Below are 12,431 nucleotides of genomic sequence, written 5' to 3'. Positions count from 1 at the left end.
TTTCAGCAAAGGAGCAGGAGCATGGAGGTTCGTCAGTTAAGGGACTCATGTCATGTTAATATTAGAGCAAATAAGAGAGATGCCCACTTCGTTGCAGCTGACTTTTCAGCAGAGAAAAAAGAATATTGAATAAGTAATAACAATAAGTTGAGCAAGTGCTCTGAGAGGGCTAACACACAGTGCCCTGAGAAGACATAGCAGGGACACCTAACCTAGTTTGGTGGCAGTGGTAGGGGAAGTGGGTGTGGTCAGGGAAGTCTTCCTGGAGGAGTGGCATTTAAATTGAGACCTGAAGTGTGAGTGAAGGAAACCTACATGCAGAGAGTCCGAAGAGTGTTCCAGGTTGAGAAACCAGCACATGCAAAGGCCCCAGGTGAAAGAGCGTGAAGCAAGGTAGAGGACGGAAGGAAGTTTGGTTGGGCTGGAGTAGAGGGTAGTAGCTGGGGATTAGCTCCTGAACATTCTGGGAAGCCAAGCTGAGGGATGCAGATTCTATCCTTGAACCATGGAGTGTTTTGCTCAAAGAGTGATTCTAATCAGCAGTGCTGGCTGCTGGATGGGGCATGTCTAGACACATGTCAAGCAAGATATGAAGGTGGCCTCTCAGGTAGTGACAATGGAGAAGGAGAGAAGAGGAGGGATCAAGAGATGCTCCAGGGGAATATTGACAAGACTTGGCCGTGGGTTGGATGTGGGGTGCTTGGGGAGGACAGAGGTTTTGAGGGTGATACCCAGGGATTCAGTGCTGGATAGAGTTCAGAACCCAGAACAAGAAACAGGTGTTGGCAGAGAAGGGGTGAAGTTCAGTGTGTGAGCTGGGTTGGGGGGTTTAGTACGCAGACAAGAGCTAAGATAGAGACAAAGATTTGGGGGTTATCAGCATGTAGATCATTGTTTCTCAAATTGTATTTTAGGTACCACCTGCAGCAGACCCACCTGTGGTATTTGATAAATAGAGATTACTGGAGAAGGCTGGGATAACAGCTAAAGAGTTGTTAAATATTTTGCCCATGAAATGAGCACAGAGAATATAAATTTGAATATTCTTTCAAAATAAGTGGCACTTAAAATAATGATGTCTGAATATTCCTGGTGTGGAGTGATGGCAAAACTGCTGGAGAAGGGGGAAGGGCTCCTTTCATTTTTTCTTTTCCCGTCTTCTCTTCTTCTTCTTATCCATTCCACATCCCTTGACCCCCAGCATACACTAATTGTGTTTGTTTTGTTTTGGGGGAGGAATGGTACAAATGAGGCCTAGCCTTGTTCTTTTTTTCTTTTCTTCTTTTTTAAATCTAATTCAGGACAAAAAAGCTTTCATTGAAAGAACAGATGTCATCAGCTTTGGTCTTTTGTGGTGGTTTTATTTTATTTTATTAAAAAAAAAATTCTCCTGCAGATGAGGCTCATTTAAACATAATGAGGAGGCAACAAAAGACCTCGCACAGAGGAGCTTCAGATTCTGTTTGACTCAGGGGAGGGAGAGCAAACAAGGAGATTCCTGTCCATTTGGCTCCCCTCTATAGGGCCCCAGCAGCTGCATTTCAGATGCAAATGGAAGAGGAGGGTGGGGGCCGAGGGAGGGGAGTGGAAATGCCCAGGAAGCTGACGTGCAGGTGTTGAGGATTCCAGACATCGCTGCAGCAACAGGCTCTGAAAACACTGGGCTCAAAGACAGCGGGCTTGAGAGCGCTTGCTTGGGGGGCTCAAGTGGACCCGCAGCTGCACTGGACATTCCTTTTCATAGCCATCAATGGGCCCTGTATTGAAAATATGAGAGCCAGCAAATGGCACGTTCGGAGAAAGGAAATGCTTTGGAAATGGAGCAAACACCAGGCTGATGGGGCTTTCCTTTGGTGAAGCTCATTATTTAAATCCACATACATGCATAAAATAGATATTCGATATACGACCCTGGCATCCTGAGGCTGGAAGGAATCCTCGGAATCATCAGCTCCAACCCTCTCATTCTGTAGATGAGAATGTGCCAGGGCCTGAGTGACTTGCCCCAGGTCACACAGCACGTGAGTGAGTGGAACCGATTAGGACACAGGGGCAGAATTAAGAATGGGGGCAGTGACGTTTATTGAGTCTTCTCTGTGCTAGTCAGTTTTCAATATTTGGTGTGCATGATTTTATTTAATTTGCACAACAGATTGGTGAGAGAGTTTTCATTATTTCCATTTATTTTTAAGATTGGCACCTGGGCTAATATCTGTTGCCAATCTTCTTTTTTTTTTTCCATCTTCTTCTCCCCAAAGCCCCCCAGTACATAGTTGTGTATTCTAGTTGTAGGTCCCTCTGGTTGTGTTATGTGGGACGCCACCTCAGCATGGCCTGATGAGCAGTGCCGTGTCCCCACCCAGGATCTGAACCGATGAAACCCGGGGCTGCCGAAGCGGAGCGTGTGAACTTAACCACTCAGCCATGGGGCCAGCCCCATTACTTCCATTTTTAATATGGGGAAACTGAGGCTTCAAAATTTGTCAAAAATCTAGTCAGTCGCGGTCAGGATTCGAACCTAGGTATGTGTGTCTTACTCCCAAACTCATGTTTTTTTTCGTTACACTTCATTCCTGACTCCTGGACAAGTATTCTTTTCTCTCAAACACACACACATCTGTACATATGCAAATATTGTTTCTATTCCTATATATGTAAAATGCATGGACATGCATATAAATTAAAACCTCGAAACATGAAACATTTGACTTTAGACTTATAAATATTAAGTGAGAGCACTACTGAATTCAGCCACGGAACAATTACAGTTAAGGTTGGTGACAATCTCTTACACTGTGTCTGGCACATAGTAAGTACTCAAACAATATTTGGATTTGAATTGTCCCCTTGTATTTGAAAAGGTGGTTTTGCTCAGAGACAGAACCTGGTGTCTGCCAATATTATTACTTCTATGAATCCTGCACGTTTGCATTGTGCTGTGTTAACGAGGTACATTCACATGTTTTAGTTCATTGCGTCTTGGTAATACCTATGCAAGGAAGGTAAGCAGGGCCACTAGTCCCATTTTATAGATGAGAAAACTGAGGCTCAAGGGGATCAAATAATTTTCCCAGAGAAAGCTGCAAGGTGAACTCAGGTCTGTGTCTGCCAGCATACTGGCAGAAGCTGTTTACCGAGGGGCAGGCTGATGGGAAGTCAGAGGACGAGAGTCATCAGAATGCAGGTGCACCTGTCTACCTGCTGAAAGATGCTGAGGTCTGATGGGTAAAACACCAGGTTTGCAGACAGACAGTCTGACACTCTGTGGGTGTGTGAGTGTGTGGGTGGTGCTGGGAGGTGCGGGGATCACGAAGACAGTGACCCGTGGGAGGTGAGACTGTGTGGGTGGCTTCCTTTGCACAGATGTGTCACCCTCTGTGCCTGCCTGAGCACTGTGACAATAACTGTGTGAGTGCCCACAAACGAGCACCCATGTGGGTGGACAATACCCATGACTATGCTGGGGACATCGCCCAAGTCCCAGTCTGTGGTGGTGTGGGTCCTGGTTTTCTGGGTCCCTATGTAGAGCACTGGCTTTGAGCAGTTCTGTGACTTCAATTGGAGCTTCTGAGACCAGCCATTTTGCAGTGTGGGTAGATCCACAGTCCCACTCCTTCCTTGGGAAAAATAACTCAGCAATATCTCCTACTAATGAGTGGGCCAGAAGTGTGAGCTATATATTTGAATGATAATGCAGTATAGAATCTGAGGCAGGTCAAGTTGTAAGGTATGTGGATCAGATACCTATTTTATGGTTGGAAACACTGAGGATTAGAGGACAAAAGTGTCTTTCTTCATTACCTCATGCCTGCCTTTAATAATTTATTCAAAAAACATTTGTTGAGTAGGCATTCTCTGGAAGGACTTGCCTTTGAAGATCTCCCAGTTTAGTGGAGACAGGCATGGATAAACAAGAAGTCACAGTGCCAACTGGTGCTTCATAATAGTGACCGTGTTTAGAGAGAGTTCAGAGAAGGAGCTGCCGACTCATTTCTGGGTGCCTGGGAGGGCCACACAGTAGATATGACACTTGAACCAAATCTGGAAAGACGAACAATTTTGGCAAAGACAGGGAAGTGCTTCCCTGTGAGAAGGAACGACATGTTCAAAGACCCAGAGGTGGGAAGAGAGCAGTGTGATACCAGCACTCTGTGGGCTGCCTGGAATCTAGGGTGTGTCTCTTTATGTATGAGTTTGTGGGGTGGGGTTAGCAGGCAAAACCAGAAGGTGGGCAGGCTCTGGATCGTGAAGGGCTTCATATGCCAGACTAAGGAGTCTGGACTATTTCCTGTAGGAACTGGGAAAGCATTGAAGGATGCCAAACAGGGTGATAACAAGTTTAGAAATGAGATTTGAACATATCATTCTGAGGACAGTCTGGAAAATGGACTGGAGAGAGAGTGGAGGCAGGGAGACCAGTTAGAAGATGCCAGAAAGAATCATAGTGAATAATGATGAAGGTCTGGTCAGAGTCAGCTGCAGTGGGGAAGGGAAGGAGGAAATGGATGTGAGAAATTCAGGAACTTGAGTTGACATGGATGTTGGAGGGACGGGGAATATGGGTGGAGGAGGGGCCCGGGATATCTCAGGGCCTAGGTTGAGTGATTGGGGAGATGCTGGGACAGCCAACCAGGAGAGGGGCTGAGGGAGGCAGGTGTCGGGAGGGCATTGAGTGTTCAGTTTTAAACTTGTTGAATGTGCAATGTTTGGGGAAGTCAAGGTGGTGGTGTGAGTGGAGAAGACAGTCAGCAGTCCAGGAGAGAAGCTGAGGTTGGAAATCAGGTGGCTGTCAGGATTAGAACCCATGCGCAGTGATTTTGATGATAAGGAATGCTTTTTAAAAACCAGTTCATCAAAGGTGGTATTCAGATGTGTCTCAGTGCCTGGGCTGAAAGGCTCCAGAGGGCAGAAAGATGCCTGGTGTTTGCTCTGGAAGGTGCCCCTGGGCCAGCAGTGAGTTCACCATGAGGGGAGGTAGAAGGAGTCAAGAGAAAGCACTCAGGCTCCTGCTCATGTGCACCATGTCAGAGCCAGGAACCCACCAGGGCCAAATCCCTTTATCTGGGAGCCATCCTTCGTCAGACATAGTGTTCACTCATTTCCTCTCCAGCCCCCATGCCCTTCCCACCACCACCTCCTCCTCACCTTAGTCACTGGAGCTGAGTCATCCTTTGAGCCTATTCTTGTCACCTTCCCCTCCATCAGGACGGAAAAGGGTTGGGCAGGAGCCACAGGGCATAGGTATTGCCATCTGCTGGCCAGATGGGAACAGGAGAAGGGTCCCAGACTCTGGCTTCCAATCCTTTTACCACTGTTTGCGTCCCAAGAGGCAGAGGGAGGAGCGAGGCTGGACAGTCTGTGTGACTCCCAGGAAGGAAGAGGGAAAAAGGAGTGATATGGACTTAGTACCTCCGGAGTGCCAGGCAAATGCCAGATGCCTTAACAATCTCTTTCCATCACATTGGCCTTAGGGCAAAGGTGTTATCCTCAGGTGGGGAACATGAGGCTCATTTGGTTAAGCCCAATGTCGCATAGCAGGTCTATCTAAATGACTGAAAAACTCACACTATTTCCACTATATTGCTCTGCCTCCCTACATCATCTCTAGGGAAGGATGGCATTCAAGTCAACTTGTGGTTAAGTACCTACTATGTACAAAACACTGCCCAGAAGTGGTTAACAGAGGCATCCTGCTCTCAAGAAGCTCAACATCTAATGTTGGAAACCCCTGATCCTTTGATTCACTCTCTCAATATCATCTGAGCACCACCTGCGAGCAAAGCCCACATGGGGGCTATGGAGATAGATAACCCAGGGTCTCAGCCCTGGCACATTGTAACACTGACCATAAGATGCAGGGGTCAGGCAGAGGAAGGCATATTTCATATTCTATGAAGAGTTCAAGGAAGATTTTGTAGTTACTTTTAGACCGACATAAAAGTTGAGGCTTTCATAGACAAAGAACCTGGGGAAGGGAAGCCAGGGCTGTAGGGACCACAAACTCACTGTGGTGAGGAAGTTCAGAAAACATGAGGTGTAAAGGGAGAGTAGTATGGGTTGGTAGATGTTGAGTATTTGTTGGGTTGTTGAGACAAGCTTTTAAAGCCCTACTAACGAGAGATGATTTACTAACAATTTGAGTATTAGTGTTTTCTTCTGTTGACCCATTTTTGGGTCTTTATTGCATGCATTCCCTTGATTGCGTCCTTGCCACCAGATGCTGGGCTGGGGGTTTGGGGCTACAATGGAGAGTAAAGAGCAGGGACAGTCCCTGCCATCAAGGTTAGAGACCTATATCAGATGGTCACAATTCAGTGGATGTTTGCAAACTTGCAGAGTGTTCAAAAGGAAAGAAAGACGGTATGAAAGACCATGGGACAGGGGACCTGTTTTGGGGTGTGGGGATGGGAAGGAAGGACCTCTTTGAAGAAACAGCACTTAAGCTGAATCTGAGAAGTGAATAGGAGTAATCAGACTGTGTGTGCATGTGTGTGTTGAGGGGTGGTGGAGATGGGATGGGGGAGGGAATATTGTTCCAGAAAGAGGGCATTAACAAAGAGAAGACAGATGATATAACAAGCATCCCAGCAAAATAACAGTGCACGGTGGTTTGGAAACTGATGGTCCTTTGTTGGGTTATTGAACCCTTGTCCTTGTACACATCCTGAAAAGCAGCAGCTGAGCCCTGGTCTTGGATCTTTCAGTGACTTCCACTCCTGGCTTTTGCTCTGTGACTAGGACCTTTGTGTCTCAGTATCTTCATCTGTAAAGTGGAGTAGAACACACCTATGCACCTTTCAGAATACTGATACCAATAAGAAATGACAAAATATAAGTTTTCTATAGACATTCACTCAAGGACTAACAATTTGGAGTTGAGGTTAAAAGTCAGGAAAAAGCTTTGGAGTGTTAATTAAACACATACACACAGAGGCTAGGACTTAATATTGTCAGCCTCTAGTAGACAGGTGTGGGTTTTCATTTCCATGTCCACCTATCTCTAAATGACGAGATGGGCTTTGAATAGATGCAGGGTACTGACACCACCACTGTTCTTCTTGGGATGCTCCTGAAAAGAGAAAGCTGCCTTCATTTTCCTTAATTTCTAGCACCCTTTTTTCCCCTGGGCTACAAAGAGGCTTCAGTTTGGAGCCAAAGCACATCAGACACAAGGATTAGTGTCTGAGCTGGGAGTAGAATCCAGATTTCCACAGCACTGAACTGCCACTTTCTGAGAGCTGAAGCCCTGGCAGAGTTTTCTGGTTTGTTGTACAAGAGCCTAAGAACACTTAGATTCTGCAATCTTCAGAGACAAGTTAGAAAATGTGTTCATGTTATTCAATAAATTCCCATCTCCGAGAGCTTGAAGGGCAGTGATAGTCCTCAGAATGTCAGTGGGCAGTTTGGCCTCTAGCCTCAGTTCTGCCACATATTGGTTGTGTGACCTTGGACACAGTGATTTCCCCAAGATGAAGCCCTGTTTGCCCATCTCCAAAGCAAGGTGGTTGGTCCAAGAGTTATGAGTCTTTGTAGCCCCTGACATGCTGTGTTTCTAGGACTTGAAGCCATCACTGGAAGACCTTGGGTACTATTTAGATCCTGGGAGATCCTGGTTTTGGACCACCATTGGCCTATGTTTGTTATCTGGAAGGGCCCGCTCTCTTTCTTGCTATTGTCCCATCTCCTAATCCCAAGCTACAAACAAGGTTTCTCCACAACCCTTTCAGTACCAGCATTTCATCGATGACTTCTCTATAATTTCAAGATCTTCTGTTGATGAGGGTACAGTGAGTCTGAACTCATGCCAAATTAAATTAAATTTTTAATACAGGCAGTGCAGTGATCAATCAGAGTAGGCCAAGGGAAAGGTGATGGATAGCACGATCAAGAATAGCCAGGTAGGGATGGGCAGATTGGTTTTCCCCAAACAACCAGTAGTTAAAGTTTTCCCCTTCACCCCCACCATCCAATGCTCTCTGTCCCGACTCCTAACTGAGAATGGATTTCCTTGATAGTTAAGAGTTTGCTTGTACGTACGTGTGTGCATGTATGTGCATGTACATACATACATATTCTATGATTTGATTTCTCTGTATCCCCTGGTTTTGATACATCTTTGATTCCTGGGGTTGGTGCAGACCAGGAAAGGAAAGTGGCAAGAGCCATTATGCTAAAAGAAAGCCAATTACTGAGGAGCTTTCTCGTCTCTCCTATACTAAGGACTTTTAAAAAATAAGAAAGTGGACTTCATTCTCCCGACTTGAATCAGAGCCACCTGCAACTCATATCATTTCCTTTGGATGGTCATGACAACCCTGGGAGGTGGGTAGACCTGGATGAGGAAAGAGAGGTTGAGGAATGTCGCCCAGCTAGCACGCTGCAGCACTAGAACTCAACTGCTACCTTAAAAAAAGTAATGGGAGCCGTACACGTCCCTCATTGTGCACATATTAATCCAGTTTTGTAGATGAGGAGACAGAGGCTCCATAGCTAATCTCCACAGTGTCCTCTGCTTCGTTATTTGGCCTGGCTCTCCTGAGGACTTGGGCACATTCCCATCACATGATGGTGCTTCTTTTAGCTCCATTATGTGTGTTACCACTCTGGTGAGACAGTTTTCATCATGGCTTGCGTGTTTGTCATTCTCTGTCCCTTTGAAAACCCATTTCATGGTCCAGTAGAGCGGAATTTCATCCAATAGCACTTTGACTTGGTGGCTTCAAAGTGTGGTGCCTACCCCCCGGCTGGGTTTGGGGCAGTAAAGCTTAACAGTCTGGTAGTTAAATTAGAAACAACAACACAGCATTCAGGTTTGGTCTGACACCCTAATGATTCCAACCTTCATGCTGTAAGTGGAATAGGTAGAAAGGGATGGATGGGTTTGTGATTCTTCCATAGACTTCCTGCCGTGTCTTCTACAGTCAGACAGACCAAGAAAACCCATTTAGCCATGGACCCAAATACTACCCCATGGCTGGAAAGCCCTGTGCTTTTGTAGACCACCACTCAAGGCTTAGTGCTGACAGGGTGGAAATAAACTAGAATAATTAATTCTAAAATTATCCCAAAGACAAACCTTTTTTTCAAAGGTCTGGGTTGGTTGAACATCTGCGGTGTGTGCTATTTCAGTTTTTCTTCCAAACATGGATGAAATATACATCTACCTCTGGCCCCCAGAGCTCCAGGGTCCCCAGGAATGGTGTGTCCCAACCTGTGTCTATCTCCTTTCCAGGTTAGCCCTTGCATGAATGCCCCACTGTGATGAGGCAGTGGACTTTCAGAGTCCGGTACCCTCAGATACTCCAACCAGAGCAGCTTGGTTTGCGGTTCACCTCAGGACAATGCAAACTGAGCTATGCATTTACTGTAATTCTAATCAGATGACTCTATAATTGGAAGAACACCAGTGGCATTCTGTCTTTGGAGTCCTCTCCATTAAGTGCCTGAACTAGGGCCAGGGGACCTTTGCTTGTCCCAAGTGCAGGTCCTGATAGAGACTTCGGGATCTGGGTACTATGTTACATTCTGTAATAGGATCAAGTTCTTTCTTCTCTCGGTAACATTCTAAATCGGTCTGGAATTGGCATGTGTATAGCAGTGATCTCAGTAAATTATGGCCAATTGCTCTTCTAACAGTGAAGAATAAATGAAATGAACCAAGTACATGTGCGTTGGGGGTGGGGGGACGTCTGTATATATGCGTGATGACAGTGACTGAATATTTTAGATAAACATTTCCAAGTCTAGATTATAATCATACATGGTAATGGCTGTCTAAAATAAGAATAATAATCTGAATCTTAATCTCTTTGGATACCTCAATTAGACATAGAAATAAACATTAAAGACAAATGTATTGAGGAATCAGTTTGTGGTAGGAACTTTGCAAAGTATCATGTGACTTTGGGAAATATAGAAATGAATCAGACCTAGACCTTGAGCTTGAAGGGCTCATAATTTAGAGAGCGAGATAAATCATGCTCGTAAAAATTATAATCCAAGACAGAAAGTGCAGGGCCTGTGGCCCTGGGATTTAGAGGAAGGAAACATCACTCCCCAGTGGGAAGATTTGGCTTGGCTTCTTGGAGGAGGTGGATTATGAGCCAGACTTCAAAGAATGGGAAGGATTTGGTCCAGGGAAAAAACAGGAGAAGAGGTCATTGCGGAAACAAAGGTGAGAGGGAAAGTGTGAGGATGTGGGGACTGGTGAGTGTTGTCTTCAGGCAGCCAGGATGAGTAAGGACTTCACCACCAGGGTCAGGAATCTGGGTCAGATTCTTTACATCAGTGTTTCTCAACCTTTCTCTGCAAACCCGTGGGGATTTTATTAAAATATAGTTCCTGATACAGTAAGCATGGGGTGGGGCCTGAAATTCTGCATTTCTAATAAACTCTCAGGTGATGCTGCTGCTGCTGGATGTGGACCACTTCGAGCAACAAGGAATCACTGAGGATTTTAAACAGTAGGGAAGGAGGTCCTGCTATAACCAGCCTTACACATCCCTTTGACACTTGAGGTTGCTCACACACACACACGACTGGTACAGCAAGCGAGATTCGTGTGAGCTTTGCTTTATATCCTCCTTTCTTCAGTTATACTGACTCAAAATAAAAATCCAGTTAGAAGGTGAAAGTGGACAAGGGGCAGAAAGATGCTGAAGACCTGGATTCTAGAAACCAGATACAACACAAACCACAATGTAAATGTTGTTTTGGTTTCAGAAAGGTTTCTCCTCCTTATCTGTTTATTGAAGGGCAGAAGTGAGCTAATGAGTGCCTTTATATTTGAACATGATTTAAATACAGGCCCTCTTGCTCGGTCATTAATATAGTTTTATAATAAGATGACAATACTTTAGTTGTACTACAGAGAAAGAAGTAGAATTAGAGTGAGAAGTTCTGAACTTATGTCCTTCAGCCTCTCTGGGCCTCCCATGAGCTTCCCCATCTAGAACAGGGGAGAATAATCCTTTCTCCGACTAACTCTCAGTTCTTCATACAAGTCAAATGAGCTGATGGATATGAAAGTGCTTTGTAGACTGAGAAGTGCCTTGCAGGTGACATGCCTTACAGGTGTCAGGGCCACCTCTAATCACTACAGATGGAGACATTAATCTTTTCTCTGCTCCTGGGAATTGCTGGTGGAATGACTTAGCAAGGAGGGGGAGGGGCCTGTGACAGCCTTGGGACAAGGCCCCAGGTAACACGGTGTGAGACCCTCCTGTGGATTTTGCTTCCCCTGTCAGAGCAGGATGCACCTGCGGCTGGCGGGTCAGACTTACCCTTGCATCTGGCTGTGTAACTTCCTGTGACCTCTGGGGAAGTATTATCAGCAGTGATATTGCTGTGCAAAGCATCCTCTGGGAGTGGCTTTTGGGGCCAGACTCAGATGCCTGTGAGCTGCTTTATGTCCTATGTTCTCTGCTGCCCAGTGAAGGTCCTTCTGGCCGTATGCCCAGAGCAGGTAACACTGGAAGGTAGGGACATTTGTTAGGGAAGGGTCAAGTCCAGAACCTTAGGGCTGCAAGGGCTAACAGAAAGAAAGGCAAGACACCAAGAAGCAGTCATTCAGCAGATAGTGAGCAAGGCAAACAGGTGGCATTCAGGGTGTGCGGAGACACGAAGAGAAATCCTGAGAGTCAGAACTGTAAAATCAATAACCCAAACCAGAAAGCTCACTTTTAAGGAGGACTCTACTGCATTTCATATTTGATAGAATTGAGTGTTCTTAAAACAGCAAGCATTAGAAGTAACTGTGGGGGTCAAGTTCAATCCCCTTGCTTTGCACGTGAGGAAATCGAAGGATTTGGCATAAAAGGTTTGCCCTGGTGACCCTGAGTTGATGGAAGAACCCAGGGTGGGTGCCGGCTCTCTTGATTCTCTATCTATCGCTGTTGGAGACAGACCATCCTTTTCGTCTCTCCTGTCCTCAGTTTCTTCATTTGGGAAATGAAGAGATTGGAAAAGCTGTTCTCTCCCTTCTAGACTCTTCCAGCTTAATTATTTGATGAATCCCAGGGACCCAGGCTTCAATCTAGGCCTGGGCCAGCTCCCCTTCCAAGTCCTCCTCCCTTATTCTCCCCAGGGAAACTGCAATAAAGTTAATCCCTTCTCCCAGACTCACTTTCACAAGAGGAAATCAATAGATTCTTCAAGCGGTTGGACCACAGAATGATGCCGGGGCCTATTTTGTCAACCAGGTGGCTCTGGTGAGGGAAGTTGTATGAGTCATCGTCGGCCAGAAATGTAAATCTGGCCTGAGGCTTCCCTTGCAGCAAAATTTAGGTCATTAATAATAGTGAACGTCTGTGCAGCACGTTACAGTTACAAAGCACTTTACATACCTCATTTGTTTATCACAACTATTCAGAGATGTTAGTGTTATTGTTGTGCCCATTTTACAGATGAGGAAAAGGTACCCTGGAGGCAGA

General features: G+C 45.7%; 2 long non-coding RNA genes across 4 annotated transcripts in view; one reads left to right on the top strand and one right to left on the bottom strand.

Annotated features, from left to right (window-relative positions):
* Window positions 1-276: 276 nt before the first annotated feature.
* The window catches only part of LOC103557271 (uncharacterized), a 41,739-nt gene continuing 29,584 nt past the window's right edge, over window positions 277-12,431 (top strand). For 2 of the 3 annotated variants that reach the window (XR_011529137.1, XR_546432.2), the window contains exon 1: window positions 285-393. This is a non-coding gene — a long non-coding RNA (uncharacterized lncRNA). Of the gene's footprint in view, window positions 394-12,431 lie in introns of all 3 variants that reach the window. The other variant, XR_011529136.1, reaches the window with a different exon arrangement.
* On the bottom strand, window positions 1,343-12,324 carry LOC139077015 (uncharacterized). The gene is made up of 3 exons (XR_011529138.1): window positions 12,125-12,324; window positions 5,146-11,470; window positions 1,343-1,757 (listed from the first exon to the last, which is right to left on the bottom strand). It is a non-coding gene; the product is annotated as an uncharacterized lncRNA (long non-coding RNA).

This window comes from Equus przewalskii, chromosome 18, assembly GCF_037783145.1.
Source record: "Equus przewalskii isolate Varuska chromosome 18, EquPr2, whole genome shotgun sequence".
NCBI classification, from domain to species: Eukaryota; Metazoa; Chordata; class Mammalia; order Perissodactyla; family Equidae; genus Equus; species Equus przewalskii.
This window is presented reverse-complemented; position numbering and strand designations above follow the sequence as displayed.